The sequence below is a fragment of the Anopheles nili genome, chromosome 2 (genome assembly GCF_943737925.1).
Source record: "Anopheles nili chromosome 2, idAnoNiliSN_F5_01, whole genome shotgun sequence".
In the NCBI taxonomy this organism is placed as follows: Eukaryota; Metazoa; Arthropoda; class Insecta; order Diptera; family Culicidae; genus Anopheles; species Anopheles nili.
In genome coordinates this window covers 4332883-4352957 of record NC_071291.1, presented here as the reverse complement: position 1 = coordinate 4352957, position 20075 = coordinate 4332883, and the positions used below count along the sequence as shown (strand labels likewise).

Here is a 20075-nt window from a genome sequence, read left to right as displayed (position 1 = left end):
AGATCCCAAAATTCCAATCCTTGCCGGAAGTGCCTTCAATTTCCGACCTGCGGCTTGGTGCATGTGGATCCGTCGTTTTTTTTCTGCACGCCCTGAAGAACTCTCATTCCTACAAACTCCAGTATCGGGACGGGTTGGAAAACGGTGCGAAAGTTGGACCGGAAAACGGCACACGATTGTGGCCTTCTCTGAAACTCGGTTTTGCGACTTCCACACGCTGGGTTTTCTCTTATTTTTTTTTTTTGCTTTTCGCAAGCGACCTTGGCAGGGGAGATCAAAATTTATCACTACGGGGTTAGTGTTGCGTTGTAAATATTTTGCACGTTCCGTGGCTCTGTGGCACGCGAGAACCAGGCTAGTAGCAGGGCGAACGAATTCCGTCCGTATCAGTTTTCACATCAAATGGTTGAAGGCGCGAACGACGGATCGAGTTACAGGAGAGAAAGTAGGTGGCATTCTACTCATGAAAAGGGAGACCAAGAAACGTTCCTTTTTCGTTACAAGTTAAAGCGATATGCTTAGCGTGAAATGGTAAAACTATGCGTCTGTTTCATTGAATGCAATCATGAGTTTTAACTACTTTCATGAAAAGACCTGCATACTCTCCCACAATAAATAGTGCAACGTGATGCGGCTAATAGAACGCTCCCTTCCAAGCACGCAAGAAGCGGCTTCATTCGGGGAACCGAATCTTTCCGTACCACCAAAGAAACTTCCCCAGCCCCAGCAATCTCGTGATGCAAAACGCACATGCAAAATGGAATGAAAATAAAAATAAACAACCATCCCCCATAACGGGTAAACTATGCGTTTCGCCAACGCTGATAACGAGCTAAGGCAGCTTTCACCAAATTTGCTGCCAGTTTGGCTCGTTTTCCACCCGTGCCACCCGAGGTTCCCTTCTCACACGACACCTTCACGCGTTTGGTAAGCGAATTGCAAAAGTCATAAATTTTACCACCAGTTAATCCTTCCTGCGTCCACCAGCTCAACCTAACCCACTGCCACGTGTGGGGTGAGGTTTCGAAGAACGCTTTCGCGCTCGCGTTACATTCCGCTGCACGGTGGGTTTTCTCTGTCCGTGTACGGACGCCACACTTTCCTGCTCCTGGCGGATGCTTCCTGGGAAATTTTCGGCAATGCCGACCATCCGTCCGGACGGTGGTACGACGGCAGCTGCTTTAAAAATTGCCAGTCAACGCTTCTCACCAACAGAACAACAACGAAAAAAAAACACAGGAAGTACTTCCTCGCGAGCTTTTAAACGATGCTTTTTCTTTTGAGGTTTTTTTTTTGTGTTTTGTTTTTCGCAGGGAAGCTGTATAACTCAACTTTTTGCAACCGTTTGCGTGAGTGTGTGTGTGTGTGTGGCTCCCACTGCTCATCAGCACGGTAAAAGTTTTGACGACGCGAAGTAATTCAATTAAAAGTGCCTCCCACATCTCTGGGCTTCAACTTTTGCGTGTCTTTCGTGGGAGTTCCATTTTTTTGTTTGTTGTTCGCCTACCCTTTCGTTTCCTCTTCGTTCCCAGCGGCGTTGTCGCAAGGCGTGTACCATTTGGGACTCCCAATTTGTAAAAGGATATTTTACGCTCAACACCCGCCGTGAAATTAATTTGCTCGATGGTACATTAATTGTCATTTAACGCATTACACACTTCCCGCCGAAACGCGCCGAAAGTTCGTCTTTTGCGAAGTGTGCCAGGCCGAAAAGCAGGCCGCTGCACACCTCAGAAGCAACGACAAACCGTTGCCTGGGCAACGGTGGCACAGCTAGGTGTGGACTTTTTCGCTCATCCACGCTGCCTTGGCACAGCGTGGAGGATTGGAAAAGCTAATTTCCATGATTGGAACCGCTCCAAGCGCGCGTTTCCCGATTGTGCATTACCACTCCCAGAAGGAGCACGCGCCATTAGACGTAGTCAGTTTGTGAAGGTGAATGGAGGGACACAAAATGAACCGCTCGAGAAGCGCAAAATTGCGTACTTTATCGCAGCGCCGATAATATTGCTACAATTGTTCACTCCACTTCATTCACTCGCCTCCATCTCGTGCGTCGTTTCCAGTCGTTGGGAAGTAAAATGTTTGATTGTTTCCATTTTTCCTTCCAAACCAGACCACAAGAGAGAAAAAAAGGAGAAAACTCCCTCCCAGTTTGTTGCCACCCGGCCCTGTTGGGTGGAAAACTTTTAATTCAAACACATTTTCCCGGCCACCACCCGCATCGGTTTGGTCTCAATTTTCATTCCGAACGAAGCCGGGTAAGCGATTCAATGAACAAAGAGAGAGAGAGAGAGAGACCAAGAGTGAACGAGATAACCGCCATCATCATCACAACAACGCAGTTATTTCTTGGCAGCAACTTCGGGCACACCCCAAACGATTTTCCCTTTCATAATTCTCCACGCACCGCGTGGTCGCGTGACCTCTGCGCTTCCCGCATGTAAGTTTTCCGTATTTGAATTTCCGTCTAAATGGCAACATTTTATTTGCTCCCCTGCTCGAGAGGCGGCGTTGGCGAAGCGAACAACGTTGGCGAAGAAAGCAACAACAAAAAAAGCTGCAACCGAACCAGATCCGGCGTGAAGAACCTTCTCGCGAGTGTGTCCCGTGCGAACGCAAACGGCGCACTTTGTCGGCGTCGGGGTAGCGCTTTTCCAAACCGGGTCGATTATGAAGGCGCAAGCAACAAACGCTAACAACAGCGCTAGCGACAACAACAAAAAAGTGGAGCAGAAACAGCTTCCCATGGCCAAAGTTCGGCGCGATCGTTTTGTTCACCGCGTGAACGCGACGCGCCAAAGGTGCATGGTAAAATGGAGGCCGGGAAATGGTCGGGAAAACTTTTTCCAACCTCAATATTGCGCCAGCCCCTGACCCGGGCCAATGTCAGCGGGCTTCGTGCCGACGCGCGCGTCCGAAAATACGAAACTCGTAGGGAAAGGACGAAAAAAAAACGCGAGTGCCCCAGGACGAGACGGGAACGGATACATTTAAACCGAAATGGAAATTTGAAACTAAGTAAACTTCTTTGATTTCTTACCCCCGTTAGACGGTTGCTATGCAAGCAGGCCATGGGCGGAAGATTATGTCATCGTACGGTTTTATGCACGCGATTTAGATATACATTTTAAACTTGAGCCAGAATTATCTCCATACCGGGCACACCATTTGCCATCAGGACACGCTCGTTGTCCGTGTGCTTGTGTGTTTGTGTGCAGTTCTGTTGCTCTTTTTCCGTTCGGCACCATGCGAAAATGGAGAAATTGTACTCGGACGCTTTGTGACATGGAGCAGCCACAGTAAGACGATGGCTCGCTTATTCGCAACAGTCTCAGCAAAAGCTCATTGGCCGTAATACGCACATGATTTAAGCCCGTTCGTTCGTGTCCTTCCGGCACTGGGCACGCCATCTACCGGTGGTAAACGATAAAACGCACCGGGTTCCCATCCGTCGCAAGCTTTGCAATACTCGGGAAGCAATTTTAGGAAGCAAGTAGAACCAGGAAAAAAAGAATCCCATCGACGGCTTTTCGTGGGTAAACCAGTCGCAGGTACACATGTGTGCCCACGGGGCACTGGCTGAGGGAATCCATTTCCATTCCAGAGCGGCGCATTATGACAAACGAGCAATAGCAATGGCGTTCCTCCCGGGGGCCATACACTGGCCTTTCTCTCTCTCTCTCTCTCTTACACACACCACACCGACCAGTCGGTTCCGTTGAGCGTCATTTGGTCGACGAGCTAGAACGTCGGAATTCACTTTTGGATAACTGCCAATCATACGCCGGATTCGGCACAATTCCGGGGTGGCCCTGGGGCCGAGCCTACCGGGTGCGATTGCTTCTGCTTCCTGCCGGTTCGTTCTTCCGGCTGTTCGGATATTAACGGACTCACCCCACCCGCCCGGTTCGATAGCCTGGTCCGGCTGGGATCAGGTCGTTCCGGTTCGGCTAAGATGGACATATGTCGAAAATTGCCCTTATCCCGTACCGATTGGGGGTTGCACCGCGTCACCGTTCCAAACCGCCCCAAAAATCATTTCCGATCCGTGTCTCTGAGAGGCTTGAACCGATTCGACCGTCCGAACAGGAGCTAGTGGTCTGGAAATGGAATTCTATGGATGGAATGCTCCGAACGAGCTGCTGGACGTGCAAATTAAGCCGCTTGTCTCTATGGATGCCTGCTTGGCGATTGAGTTCCGGTTTCGCATCCATTTTGCATACCGCGCACATATCATCATTCATCGACTTGCGTTTGTAACAGTTGAATAGAGAAATTATTATCTTCGTATTCGGGATAATGACAACAGAAAAAAATCAAAGAATTCCTCTACACAAGATGCAGTTTATTGGGTAGGTAAATAGTTCCGTCCGTAATCCGTCTCTCGAAAGCATATGACTATACATATTGCAATATTACACACCACGTCTCATTATTATTATTGTGCACTTTTTTTCTTAATATATTTCCGAATTTCACCACAGCAGACGGCTTTGCTTGAATTGTGGTGGTGTAAAAATAGAAGGAAAGTTTCTTCCTTCCACGTCCGTTTGCCGAAACCCGGGATTGAACCGGGGACCTTTAGATCTTCAGTCTAACGCTCTCCCAACTGAGCTATTTCGGCACATGATACAACAGGTGCTTCAAAGTCAGCCGTTCACGTTGCATGCTTCTGCCCGCCGGTGCGCCTGTGATAAGGTCTTATCAGTGAGCATACGGTGGCGGAGCAAAAATTAAATCCCACACCACACGTGCCTTCCTCAGCCTTCAGTTTCAGTGCCGTCGATCGAAAGTTCATCCCGGTGCAGTCACCCGTGGTGCAGTGAAATAATAATTGGCATTTCATTTCGTTCGCGCTATCGATGGCATATTCCCGAGCGAGATGTATACTGCCGGGCCAATCATTTCGTGCAACGGACTGTAATAAGCGTTGGTAGGTGGTTGTTTTGTTGGTCTCTTTACTCGCTTGACTACATTAGAAGCGCCAGCGCGTACTTGGCACGAACCACCCGATGGTTATGCCAACCGATAACAACTGCAATTGGATTTCGGCGCGTTCGGTGATATCGTTCGTTAATCGATTTCGACATCGCGCTCGCCATCTATTTTTCGCTCTTATCTGCGACCCTTTTTGCTTTTGCTTGGCTTCGGAAAATTGCCGTGCAGGCAGAAGATTTTTTTTTTACTTATTTAGTAACAACACCCCCCAATTGCACGCGCTCAGAGACACGTGTGTTTGGGTTGGAAAGGGTGCGTTTTTCCACCCCAAAATCCCGCACGTGCCATCGGCAACAATGTTGCCAACAGGTTGCGTTGTCGGGGTGTTGATTGTCAACGAGGACACTCGGCCATGGTAGACCGGGCGCATCGATACAATCATTACGAAACGCGCGAGCTTCGGTGGTTACGCACCGCGTGGTTCGTTTAGCAATTGTCATCGTCCTGGATACGCCGGTGTTCGGCTTCCTGGTTGCAATAGTTACCACGGTCGTAGTAGGCTGAAAACATGTCTTTTTCATGCCACTTAAAATTGGCGATATTTGATCAAACCCAACAAGCTTGCGTTAAGGAAAGCCCACAGAATTCTTTAGTGAGAAGTTCGTTGTATGCCGGAAGATGGATGGAAATCACTATCGGAAAAGGCAACGATTTCTTGGAAGAGAATAGCTGACAAAATAGCCGCATACGCATAGGTCGATAAAATCGGCTCAACTTCTATGTAGCTCTTCATCAAATAAGTAATACTCTTCAGCAAATAAACACACCCTGCACACGACAAAAATATCATCTGAAATGCGATACGGCTCTTCTCAATCCACTGTCGTTTAATTGAACATTCAACCGTCAAAAACAAATAATATACATTTTCCACGAAATAGATGCTTCCCGAACAGTAGGACGTGTTTGTATTGCGATGAAAATTTGCCCCAAAAAAACTGCATTCGCACCCATCATGAAGAAGCCCACGCAACCGATCCTGATCACTTTCACACCCGCCAGCCAGCCCGAAATAAGCGAGTGATTTTTGCGCGCAAATAATATTCACATTCCGAATGTCGATTCGTGCAATCGCACGATCGCACAAAAGCGCGGCGCTAAAGTGGCACTTTGATTTGATTTTTCCTACACCCCGTTTGCCGGAGTTTCCTTGCTCCATTCCCGGGAGAACCCTAGCCACACACCACTTAGGCAGTGTGTCCTTCTTCTGGCGTGGGTGCTTGTGAATACATTCATATATTATCTTTGAAATTCAATATGTATGCATGTACCCACATCCACTGGCTGTGACATCGGAAAAGCTAGAGCTTGGATTCGGCGAAAACGTGGCCTGCAAAAGGCGCCTCGCGACCGTGCTCCCTTCATCCAGCCCTATCCGGATTCTGCCCGAACCCGAACCCAAGGTCAGACCGGTAGTGTTTCTCGTGTGCGTTCGACGTAAACACGCCGGTATCCGATGATGACGTGTGAATATTACCAACCGTTGGGAGGAGGAATACCGAAATACCACGCTCCCGACACGATGCAGTACCCAAAAGAAAAAAAAACAACAATGAAAACCGACATTGAACGGTGTGCCATTGCCCGGGGAAACCAATATGGCGACAGGAGTCATTCCACATCCACACACCCACTTGGCAAGGAGCGAGGGAAAGATAATGGAAGACAACGGCAACGGGCACGTGTGGCAGATTTATGAATACCCGAGCCAAGAGGCGACCAGACGTTTGGTTTCTTCGCACCACTCAGCTTGAACTTCTGATCAGACGTAGCGACTTCATCGCGCGAACGAAAAGCTCATCTACGCGTTCGCTTTGGTGCCGGCACTTTCAGCGATAGATTCTAATCTGGCCCCGGTATCCTGGCCGTACATCGCGGAGAAGATGGAACAAAAATGGAATATCTTTCCAATATCCCGCCGGCTTCGGTTCGCGCGCACTACCGGCGTCCTTGACGCACGGAACCCACAGCACAGCCGCGCTCTCAGAGACAAGATAAATTACGTGATCTGTTCCCGGCATCGGGTGCGTTGTTTTGCCGCCACCACCTGCACGTGTTTCCTTCGAAGCGAGGAAAGCGTGAAAAATTACCTACTTACTACATCGGCAGACGAACCACCGAAGTCAGCTTTGTACGATGTGCGTTTCACCCACGTGATGTTCATGTGACGGCCGCAACGAAAAAATAGCACCATCTCGATCGAGCGATGCGGCCAATATATTGATCCCAGCCCTCCAGTTGGTGCCGTTGATGAAAATCGACACTAAACAGCAGACTCACAAACCGACGTTCCCAACCCGTGCTCGGGAAGTCTCGGATGTCACTGTTCTTTTTTTTTTTTGACGTTTAGTAGCAGACATGCTTCCACCGCTACACGCTAGATGGCGCGTCTGTGATGTTGATTGAAATAATCCACCACTTACCAGGACGATGGAGGCGCCGTTGGTTACAAATTTTGTTTTGCCATACACAACCGTGTGACACACGCACACACACACACACACACACACACACGAAGCCCCGAAGGTATTCTATCGCGGTCGCCTACCTAATCAGAAATTCCGTTCGATGTTCTAATAAACACTAAATAAAAGTTCATTATCGCCTCATGCGGCGACGGCGAGCTCATCAACGCTTTCGACGGCGTGACGATGATCCGTCGAGCTGGAGGCGTTCGTTGCCTTTTTCGCTGTCCTTGTGTCCTTGTTCATTCATGCACGTTTTAGATCGTCGCTCTTTGCGCCGTAGGGCCATTGCGGCTGCTTTGCATTAAACCGTTTGAACGTGACAAACTATTGCCCCTTTGCTCGGGGAAAGGCCGCAAAAAAAGCGAAAAAAAGCTTTTGTAGCTAGGCATTTCATTACGCGCTAAAGCTGAGGCCTCGCCAAAAGCGTAAAACAATTCACTCTCTTAAGGCAGTAAAAACCCAGGGTGAGTGAAAGAAAACGACGACACGGATGGAGTTTTCAAAACCCAACTCCCCTTTTTGGCGACCGGAAGCCACGTGGAAAAGTATGAAACGCCGGTATGAAATTGTGCGCAAAACTTTCCGCGCAAAATGAACGACTTTCCGCAAAAGAAAGTGTGGAAAACCAAATCGCTGCAAGCGAACACCGAAAACCGAAGCCCGAAGGCATATCGAAAAGACGTCAAGAAATCGACTTTTCAAAACCCCTTTCGCAGCCGATGCCACCTGACCCAGATGGGGCCCCGTTTTTTTTTTCTCGTGCCCCCTTAAGCGAATGGATGAAGCTCGTTTCAGCCGCGATGGTGCTGGGAAATCCGCTTCGCAAACAAAACACCAAAGAAAAGAAAGTTTACCCGGAAAAATTTTACTTCCGCTGATGCGAAGCGTAGGGTGAAAATCGCACGAAAATGCGACGCGTTTCATCCCGGTAGATTCCACGAAAAACAAACGCCCGGATCGCGCAGGTGAGCAGGTGAGCGATCAAACAAGCTGAAGAAGGAAGGATTCACCGAACCTCCGGGGAGGCCATACCGTGAGCTGCAAACTCGCGTCACGATATTATCATGACGCCTGATGGGGTGGTTGAGCATCCCCCCAAAAAAAAAAAAGCCCGAGCAAAGGACTAAAAGCAACGCGTCATTTGTGGTTTACTGCAATGTTTGTTCGTTCGCGCTTTGCGAACGGATTATCGGACGGGAAATGTACACGTCGTGGTGGCGTTGATTTCCACCCGTTCGGGCGGGGGGGTTTTGGGGATGTGTTATTATTTCGCGTCATCCTTCGCCACGGCTCAACGGGTGAAATCGCACACATCACACCTCGAGTTCGGGGAAGCATTATGAGATGGTTGTATTTCGGTGCCTCTTCATCACAAAAAGTGAACTTTTGAGCGAGATTCGTGCACAAAATTCACCAGTCAATCTTGTTGGGCTTCAAGAAAAAAAAAGCTCCAGTAACTCTAAGCGATGTAAAAGCATCACATCGCTTTAAAACACACACACACACACGGTGTAAACTTGCACCGTTGGATCCACATGGTGGATGGCGAAAATGTTTGACTCCACGCCAGGACCACAGCTCTTTAAACAATTACGAACCGCATGATGAATTTTCGGCACTCCAAAGCTCCAAGGGGAACTGGATGGAATTTTCCAACCGTACCTGGGGGTGAACCCTTTTTCCGTGTGATCTCGTATCCCCATGAACACCTCCAGATACGGGAAGCGAGAGAGAAAGGGAGAGAGAGAGAGAGATAGAGCAAACAAACCGATCGGTTCCAAAAGGGTGGAAGCACATGGTCACCCCTCGGTTGGGCGCGTCGGTTCGCCTCTCGAACGTAAATGAAAGACAAATGTTGACCGTTCGCAGGCGAGCGTACTAATATTGTCCTGAAACGGAACATACGCCCCCCGAAAAACTCGCACGACACACACGTCAAAAAACGGAGAGCTGTACCCATGCCGAGGGCTGATGGCTGATGGCAGCCTGGGACAGGACCCGGAGATGACACGCGAGACACTGCGTAGCAGGTGACAAGTACCACAAATGGCCCCACCGCTCGAGCTGTGCTGGCCCCAAAAGCGGTGGCTCGGAAGCGAGATAAAGCAGGGAACACCGGCCGGGGGAAAGCGAATCCTGCGCTTTAGGACATTCCGGGCACAGGCACAACCCCTGACGTACCACTAGAGCCAATGTTTTGACCTACAAACTTACTCGAGCGCCCCCAACGTCAAGGGCTGCTTGAGCAAACGGGTCTCGCAAACGGAAGTTACCATCGAACGCTGGGCCCCCGTGCCGACCGATCCGGATGACGGTCTGACCTTCTTGGCTGGTGGTGCTGCGCTTAAATAAACTCTAAAGACCGTGTGCCCCTCGCAACGGGCGCCATCTTGTCGTCCTATGAGCACACACCACCATCACCGAAAGCGAACCGTACAAAGTCTCGGTGGTCCCGAGGGAACAATAAAACACGCTCACCGGTGGCGCTCGGTAGACCCTCGGTGTGTCGTGCAGGATGGCGTTTATCCAGCATCACGATCAAATTAGACCGCACGGCCACAGCCACTGGCGGTTGGGGCGCATTTTCTTTCGCTCATTTTCGCTCAACCCAGCCACCTACCCACAGATGGTTCGTCCTTGCCCGATGTTCGATTGTTAACGGTTGCCCTGGTCAACCTCCGTGTCAGCACCGTCGGTCTCGGGTGGGTTTCCACCAGCGGTCGAGAGTGATAAATGGTGTGCTGGAGAGGACCCCGAAGGCTTGAGCCACGTTGCCGGTGCTGGTGCCGATGCCGATGCAATCAATACTTACACTTTCAACACTTTTCGCACGGGCGTCATCTTGCTAACACTGGGCTTCCCTTGGGGGAAAGTCCGGCACCTTTGCTGCATCGCCGGCCTGCTGCATTATTCATCGCCACTTACAGCGATACGAACGGGTCGCATCCGTGGAGATGGCTTGGTCCCAAAAATTGCCACCGGGACCCGGTTATTAGATTGTCCGCTGGTTTGCACCATTTCAAGAACCAGGTTGATACGAAGGACATTTGAAAAGCCAAACCTCCCGTTGCGGGGGGGAGTATGCAACCGGTCTGTGGCTGACCATTTCATTCGGTGGTAATTTGGGGGAGAATTTAAAAAGCACCCTAAATGCGCGAACAACCGATGCAAATCAATTAATTTGAAAGTCGCTGGAACGCTCGGGTGCTGTACAATTTCAAACCACGACTAAGACATAATTGCAGCCGCGTGTAGGGAAAGAGCAAAGATCCTTTCCATCGGATTGAAAAACGACAAAAAAAACCCATTTAAGTGGTTCACATTCGAGTTCTGCACATGAAAAGCAACATTTTACACGCCGCTCTTTATGTTGGGCAAATGGGGAAATTTTTCCGCGCCTACTGTGTAGCGTTTTTGAACGCAGCCGTGTTGCTGCTCACCATGCGGTCCACACAAATGCAAACACGAAATCTAGTTAGCTGGCGCGCGCGATAATGGCGCCATTTTAATGCATTTTTTATTTCTAGTTCCCCACCCACCGACAACCGATGATGAGCTTTGTGCGCGGGGCTGTGCGCTATTTTCCGACAAAGCAAAGCGTGCCAATGATAAGCGAACTGAAACAACCGATAATGGAGTTTATTCAGCGCCGTTCCTCCTTCCATATTCATGTAATGCAAATTCAATTTTCCATTTCATACCATATTAATGGGTCAAACACTTTGGGTGCTTGAAACCGTAGAGTGAGAAGAAGGGGGCGTGGGGGGAGGGGGGAAAGGTTCAAAAGGCCAGTGAACAAAAAAAAAGAAAAGAAACACCTAAAAATGAAGTGCGCCATTTTACAACAAACTATCCGTAAGCTCGTACCGGTGGGAGAGCTTTGGGGGCAATTTAAATGCTGGCTGGTGGGGTTTGAGAGCATTACGAGGACCGCTGTAGTGGCATAGTTATAAAACTATCGCACACTTTTGAATAGCCTCTTTTTCTCGCCCATTATGTCTTTGGAAAACGTCCGTCGCATAGGCGGCGGTCGGTGGTGAATGAGTGCAAAAGACGGAATAAACATGCTGCTTTGGAATTTCGTGCTGCGATGAAACTGCACACCCATGAAATTAATCTGTTTTCCAACTATCCAGAGCTTCTGCGAAAAAAAAAATCACCCAGAATGTTAATGGTTTGTGACTGCAACTCTTCTGCCTCTTCATAGCGTTAATCAAGGGATAGAGTGAATTTTGCTAGCCACGGGGCTCGTCTCAGCCAGATCCTTTTCCGTACAGTCAAAACAACTCTCGACAGCCTTCGCCTCAGCATACCGAACCCGGGGAGTATGGGAGGCATTTTCCGAATCCTCTTATTTCTCCGCCTTCTGGTAGGCCACAGTTCGGCAGATAGTTTAGCGCCCGACTTTTCGGTCCGGTCCGGTGAATATAAGTTTCCTTAATTGCGCAACTTTAACAGAAGTGAGTGGCACGCGGCATTCTCAGGATTTGTTTTTTTTTTTTTTTGGTTTGCTATCGGTCTGCCAAGGAAGCTCCACGCTTCGTCTCTCGGTGAGGAGGAAAGTTTTCCTCGACCGAGGATGCTTTACGAGGTCGTATTATGCTGGCGCACTTGCCAACATTACCGACTGCATCGAACACACGGCGTACGGAAATTTCGGCAATATTGCGCTGTGGTGAGAGCTTTGACGCCGGCCATCCAATGGCGTGGGGATGGAATAAACAAAATGAGCGAAAAAAAAAAGAGCCACCCCGTAATTGAGTTATTTACTTCCCGTGTCGTTCCGGAGCGCCATTATGGACGCGCACATCGAATCCTGCCTTCACGTGGCCATAAACAACGCACCATAAACAATTGGAACGAGATGGGGCTATAACTCACCGCTTTTTCCCGCATGGCTATGTGCGTGTGTGGGTGTGTTTGGGAGTGAGATTTCCCAAATTTTCCCAACACAGCCCATAGTTGGTTCAAATACTTTCCCACACGGAGCTCTCTTTCTCTCGTGCGTAAATGTCTCTCTCTCTCTCTCTCTCTCTCTCTCTCTCTTTCTCTCTCTCTCTTTTTCGCGTGCTTTTTCCGTCAAAACAATAATCTACCGGTCATTTTTGATCGCCCGGAACCATCACCCCGTTAGCGGCACACGTTTGCGGCCACAATTTCAATCAATTTTAATTACTGTTTGAAAAATTACCACCCATCCTCACGTACCCCCACTGGGTTCCCTTTTTGCCATCCCACGGTTCTCGAGAGCAAAAATATACGTTTTTCAGCCAGCTGGATCGGCATTGCTGCTCGGAGACGCCGTATCCTGACGCGCGGGTACGCTACGCATCGATGCCGATCGGGCCGCTACCGGGCGAGCGAGTACCCGAGGCCGCCCGGGTGTGGTATAATTTGAAAAGTTTTAATTAAATTTATTCATTGTGCGACGTTTTTCGGTGCCCATGCGCCCGACCGAACCACGGGTCCGAAAGCCCCAGCGCGCAAACCTCGTACTCCGGTTTGATCTCGTCGCCGTCGCTCGGACGCCAAGCATTAATGCAGCCCTGCTTTTGGGCGGATGCATATGGGCCCGATGCCGAGGATTCGCAATCCTCGCCCGAGGGGATGACTGGGGGCGCATAATTAAGAGTAAAAATCATGTCAACAATAAGTTGCCGGCACCGTCTCGTGGGTTTCGCCCGCGTAGTTAATCGCCGGCCGTTGGGAGAAACTTTTCGGCCCGGCAAAATGGAGTCGACGAAAAGTTCAACTAGCGGGCCATGTTTGGGACATGGCACCATTTGCATAGTGCCTCGGGTGTTTGGAGAACCTCCTCGGTGTGTGTGTAGAAGGAAAAGTATTATTTTAAGACATTTATTATCGCCGTTGTTTGGCAGCGAAACGGAATGGTGCCACCGACACAACACCACACAGTCTGCAGCCGGTACATGAGAGGCTGTAATTTGGCCTCCTGAAACAGACGGAGAGACGGACTTTTGCCAACTATTTTTATTCTACCCGAGACACTTTGTCACCAAAGCCGCTACGTGTCGCAAACAATGCAACTTAGGCCCATTAAACCTACTTCGGTGTGAGCGTCAGGACGGATGCCTCGAAGGGAAGCCACCCATCGCTGTGCTGAAGGACGTAAGGACACGTGTGCTGCTTTTCAAGTGTGCATCCTTTGGCAAATTGGGTCTTCCCGTCTTTGTGGGCAGGCTTTTTGTGTCAGCTTTATGATGGGTGCGCATTGTCATCGTTTGAACGCGAGGTAATTAATGCTTATTATTAGACCAATTTCTGTGCTTTCGCAGTACCGCTAATTTTCCATTGCGTCCTGAGCTAATTTATTCCTCCACTTGACGGCGGCACACATAAAACCCCTCCCACGGCTTAGGGTTTTGTCGTTTTCCTATTTGTGCCGTGTAACGGAAAGAGCTTTCCATGATCGAGGTGCAAATTGACGTCAGGCGCATACACAGAAACGCTGTTTAATTAGTGGCACATCATTACCACAGCTCGCAATAATTCGATGAAACATACTGAAATACTCCCAATTCTGAAAAACAGACCCGAAGGGTTGTGAGAGATAACATTCTCTATGATAGCAGCGCCATATATTGCCGCAATATACTTTGCATTGCGTAATTGCATGTAATTGTTGCGTAAATTCTTCTACACCAATAACCTTAAACTAAGCGCATTCGGAGAATCACGGCTTTTCCATTTCGACGTCATTCAGTATCTCTCGCGAGATCTCCCTGTGGTGAAAATGATATCGCTCGTTTCAATGCTAACGAGCTTTCCCTCACGATCCTATCGTCGGGGGGGGTGGTGTTGTAATATCATTACTCCCCTATCAGACAGGCACACAGCCAATCAGCGCATAGAAGTGCACAGTTTAAGTGCGCTTAAGTGTACCGTAATTGAAAATAAAAGCGCATCCAGGGTGCTGTCCCGTGCTGCTTGCAAATCCGCTCGAAAATATGCTGAAATTACCTTCGTAAACCACCTCACCATCGTGCATGCGCACCGATAATGGTGCCTTCTGCACTAAATGAGCTATAGCACTTTCGCTTACCTGGTCTCGATGTACATCTGCATCTGTTCCTCCGCGGCCACATTCAACTTGGCTCTCTAATGGGTCCGACTCACAAATCAACACAAACGCGATCTTCAACCCTGCGGGAGAATCGTCCTGCCATCAAAACACCGCCAAAGCTTGTAAAAAACTCTCGTCCTCGTGGAATCCCGCGTGGTAATCGAGCGTGGAAGCTGTCTAGCCAGCTTCGGGTCCGCTCGAGTGTCCAGAGGCCAATTTACGTTATCGTTTTTCTTTCACGATCCGGTCGAGTGGCGTCTTCGGTGGCTGCACGTCATATCGATGGCATGGAGCGCTCTTCCCAAGCCACCCTTCGTAATTGAATGGTTCGGACAAATTAAATTACATTTATCACCCATTCGGCGGTGCGAGAACGGACAGTTTATCTGCTTTCCCCGAGGGATGCCGTCGAAGGGCGATTGTGAGATGGAGAAACTTGTAAGCTGGCGAAAGTGCATCGAGTGGAAAAAACGTCCTGATGGACCGATGGACAGAGCTCAAGCACAAGAGCCAGTCGATGGGATGCATTTGAGTTGTGCCAGGGACGTTCAGGTCCGTGTTATTCGAGCGAACGTTCACAGAGTGCAGTGAAGACGTCAACAGTCAACCCAAGTTTCAGGGGACGCCTTTTGTCCACATCAGTAAACGATGTTGAATGAATCGAGACGCAGGACAAAGACGTTGCGATCGGTACTAGCAATAAAGCTGCCGAATTGACGAATGAATTTGACTGTGTGGCCCATTAAATAGATTCGTCCTTCTCCTTTCTGTGCATATCCCCTGCGTGAGTAATTTCTATAAACCGTACCGTGCCGTTATCTGTTTCGAAAGATAAACCAGGAATTGAGACTTCATGGGCGACTGGATTCAATTTGCTTGCGGCGTTCCGAAACAAGCTACAAAGATGTCACCACGCACCGTCCAGAGTACAGCTGACAGCATCCAATCGTCGTATGTCTGCCACAGGGAATTTCCGTTTCAATCTAACCGAACCACACGCAACGTCAGTCAACCCAAAACTTGAACCAAATCAAACCAGTTTTGCGAATGGAAAGCTTTCGCGGAAAGCTACAGACGCTGGAGAGTGAAGGAGTTTGTTTGAAACTCGCCGCCAAAGCACTGCAATCTCGTTCGTAAGTTCGCTTGGGTTCACTTTTTTTTTCTTCCACTGTTCGAACAAAACGAACCACGAGCTCGTTAAACAGAGTTGCAAACATTTGCCAGGACGTGTGCTCGAACGTAAGGCTCCCTGAACGCCGCTGAAGCACGTAAGCTGATATTTTTCTTCACGATAGCGTCCCCTCATCAGTGGGGCTCTGATGAGAGAGAGAAAAAAAACAAACGAGTATAATTAATCAACGGTTTTTTTTTTGTTTTACTTTTCGTTTTCAACGGATCGAGTTGCTCGTCATTTGCAACAATGTAGTTTGTCCTTACGTTTACGTGCTGCTAAATGGCTTTATCTGCAGCTCCGTACGCAATGGTGGAAAATGTTGCGTACTTAAGCGGTTTCCTCGCGAAATTTTGAATCAAAGTAGAAATGTTGTGCTATTTTTGGTAGGTTTCAGCTTGAATTTTGTTTTATTTCAAGTTGAAATCCAATAAAACTCCACTAAACGACAGTGCAGCACTCAATAGGCCATGGTAAAATGTTAATTTTGATGAGATTGCCGCAATTTGCCCCTCCATAAATACGCTGCCAAAGCTAATAAGCACCTCGCGTCTAATTTTCCCTCAATGTTTCACGGTAACGATCACTTAATTCAACAGCAAGAGTTTATCCTGCCTAATTGACAGCTTCCAGCAGGATGCAGGACCAGAGAACAGATGATGTTTTTTTCTTCCGCCCGTAAAGTTGGTCAGTTTTGGCCAAAATTCACTTTTAATTTTTTTCCCCCGAGTGAAAAGAATTTTCGCCAAAATAGTTTACGCTCAATTTCCGCCCATTTTCACGATCACATCGCCCCGTGGAAGTGAGATTAGAGATGGCGAGAAAATAAACCATCCAGTGCACTAGCAGCAGCAGCAGCAGCTGCTGCTGCTGGGCAATGCGTTTCGTTACTAGTTTACTTTTTACTTAACCCACAGAGAAATAATTATGACTCCCAGCATTCCGAGCAAAAACCACCGGCAAGAGAGCGGCGGAGGCAAACCCGAAAATAGTAAATGTGCAGCAATTAGAGGATGAAATTCGCACTGCACTTTGCAACCACCCGCCTCAACCACACCGAAAACGATAAAAGTCCTGCCATTCGATGCAACAACCGGACACCGGGAGCAAAAGGGTGGCCGAAAGGGGGCATGAAGATAGGAAAATTGAATCACGAGATAACGATGAAAAGTTTTCGCAATTGTCAGTGATTTTTGTCCAACTTCCGGGCGTAAGTGTGCATCGGGGTGGCGCTCACCGAAATGCTGATAAAAAAAACGCGAACGTTCCTGCAAAAGGGCTGCTTTTAGAGCTGCCTTGCAACGAGGAATGTGAATTGGAACCCCACTCAGCCTGTCGGACAGTTAGTGAACCAATGTGGTTGATTTTAATTTTTAAAACACGACCCACCCGGTTCCGGGACGGGAGGCTACCCCATCGAGAGGAGTGTTGGCCAGAAATTTTACGGTCGAAAAACATTACCGACTGGATGCTGCTTGTTCGGTTACGTGTTGTTGCAGCGGCACAGTAGCGGGAGAAGTTAAAAGTGGCAAATGAGGACACGACCAGCTGAGTCGTGGAGCGAAACTTTTCAACAATTCCAGACGCAACACAACGCGCCAACACAATCTTTCCGACCCAATGAATCATTTTAATGAGAAAACCCGGCACCACACCGACCTGCGCTGGGTGATTGAAATTTTGAGCCAGGCACGCGGAACGGGCAGACGTAGCCAGGCAGCGAGTGGGAGTAAATTTTGACGCAACTTCGCGAACGGATGTCAAAGGCTCGTTAGATCAGAAACGCAACCAATCAACAACGGTGGACACGGCTGCGAAATTCCATAAGTAGCGCCAGGAAGTCCCGCCAGCACCCAACGCACCAGCTCCGTGAATGGCAGCCGTCAAATTTCCAGTAATCTGCGATAATGATGTTGAAAGTGTGGAAAGAAAAACACGCGAAAGCATGCGAGCGGAAGATGGAGAAGCAGCACTTGGGAGGATGAAAATTCGAACAATGTTGGTAACAGCAGACGGCAGAAATAATAACAGAACATCCGCCGGTACCATTTGTTACCTTTCGATTTTTCGTACCGATGAGCATGCCGTTGCGGGAGAACGTGACATTGGGTGGGCTGATGGGCGAAAAAAAGAAACTTCGCCCTTCGTGCGCAATTATTTAAAACGTAGCCGAAATGGCGCAGAAAAACGTGTACCTACACCTGCCTAGGGTGGTCGTGATCGAATTTCTATATTTATTGTAGAATGTTTACCATCTTTCGGTGCCACCCTCGCAGATCCGGCCAGCTTAACGAGCCAATGAATGAAACTTTTCCAACGATTCGATCGCTATCTCGCTAGCATCAAAGTCCACCCAACCCCGCCGGTTGAGTAAACCTGGAGCGGAAATTTAATGTACGGCTACACCGAACGCTTACCGTGATAAGCGTTTCCGGGGATGCGCTAAGGCAGCGAGCTTAATTTCGACCGTTTCGGCGATGGCTTCTATTTTGGTATCGCGTTTGCTAGAATTCGTTCAAAGCGAGATACGCTTTTCTACGCCACCGAACCGCCATTAGCAGCCTGCTGCGATTCATGGTGTCAAAAGTTTTCCCTTCTATTTTTTTGCAGCGCCATGGCAATTGTCAAAAGTGGCATGAAAGTGACATGGCATGGCAGTGTCGGCCGGCTGTCATCAATTTGTTAGTAGAAAGATACTTATCGATCTGACGGCTATGTAACGCGCCATCGCTGCGATAGCTTCCTTGCACTAATCAAAAAATTTATTTCAATTATAGCATTTTTTTTTGTTATTTCTAAGAAAAATGTTTCCATGTTCGCTGGTTTGTGGAAACAATACATGCATAACATGAAACCTTTGTTTCAACTGCTCTAAGAACGAAAATGGCAGGAGTTTTGATCAATTCCAGCCTTGTTATATAGGTCGCATACCGTTCGTAGGGATTACAACACACTCTCTCTCTGCTAAGATGCAGAGTCCCATAAATAGAAACAAAAGTGCAATTGCACATTTTTATCCATGCAGCACCACCGTTCACTGTCATTGGTATGGCGCAGTTTGAAGATTAATTACGGTTTCTCGAGCACCGGCTCGATTTGCAGCTGTTACTCGACTGCAGGGACGGCCTCTCCGGCATCGACAACCTGCTTCCACGAGGAAACAAACTTTCACGATCGTGTCGATTGCGATGAATGACATTTCCTTCGATCGACGCTGAACCTGACAGCCGTCACCGCATCGTGCCAGACGAGAGCATGCTGCCATCTGGCACCGCCCATTTGCTCCTTCAGTGCCCGGGTCCGGTACGGCCGTGATTTAGAGTGCTGTTGCAAATCAATTCGTTGCATCCTTCAGAATTCCATTTAGCAATTTGTTCGACTCCCGGTGACCTCCCGTGCGACCTTTCCCTATTCGCCCGCTGGCGAAGGAAGCAGCGAGAAGGGAAATTGAATTCCAAACTTACGACAGGACACGACATGAAATAAATCAAACAGCCGTCCAACGCCAACTGCGACCAGTAGCGGTTTTCTTTGCCTCGCGTAGCAACAGAGCAAGCGAAAGGCCACAGGTCACCAGTGGGTGGAAATGGGCTCACGAAGGCAAAAAAATAACAAATAAAGAACCTAAATCGCAGAGAGACAGAGAGAGAGAGAATCCTTGAGTCAAAGAGAGAACAAGAGGGAGTGAGAAAACTGTCACTCAAATCCACACAGCGTACCGGGGATGAGGGTTTCAAAAATTCAATAGCCCAATAAGCGATTCCGAAGGCCCGGAAGTAGCGACTTTTCCGACCAGTGCCCCACACATCGGCCAAGAATCAAGCTCTCAGAAGAGAAGCAGCTTACATACTGATTTATTCATACCGCATCGGCGTGATGGAGAGTGAAGAGTTTTGCCTGCAAATATCAATTCGATTCCTAGGAACCGCGTCACCGCGTGGTTTCTTCCAAGATCAAACCAAAACCGAGCACCAACCGAGCTTGTTAAAGGGAACACACATTTTCCTCCCGATCGGGGTGAGTTCGTTTGTTACCGCGGTCTCCCGACAGCCTCGGAGTCTTCGTACGACACCCGGTTCTCGCGCCACAAAACGACACATGTTAGGCATTATGTCCAGTGCATAAATCTTACCAATCTGTACTCGGGCGTCCTTTTCCGTCCATTCGTCTCTTGCACGCCACCCCAGTGTGGTGCTCATCCGGAACCGGGTTGCAGGGTGTCAGGTTTGTGGTTACGGTCCAGAGCCGGCTCCACGTTGGATCCCATTGCATCAGAACCGGCAAGTGTCTGCTTCCGCATCCGGACGGCTCCTGATGGGCACGATGATGTTCTGGATGATGATGATGATGG

The 20075-nt window shown here is 48.9% G+C and overlaps 1 non-coding gene across 1 annotated transcript; it reads right to left on the bottom strand.

Moving 5' to 3' along the window:
• Nucleotides 1-4554: 4554 nt before the first annotated feature.
• Trnaf-gaa (transfer RNA phenylalanine (anticodon GAA)) lies at nt 4555-4627 on the bottom strand. Its single transcript has one exon. It is a non-coding gene; the product is annotated as a tRNA-Phe (tRNA).
• Between the last annotated feature and the right edge of the window lie 15448 nt (nt 4628-20075).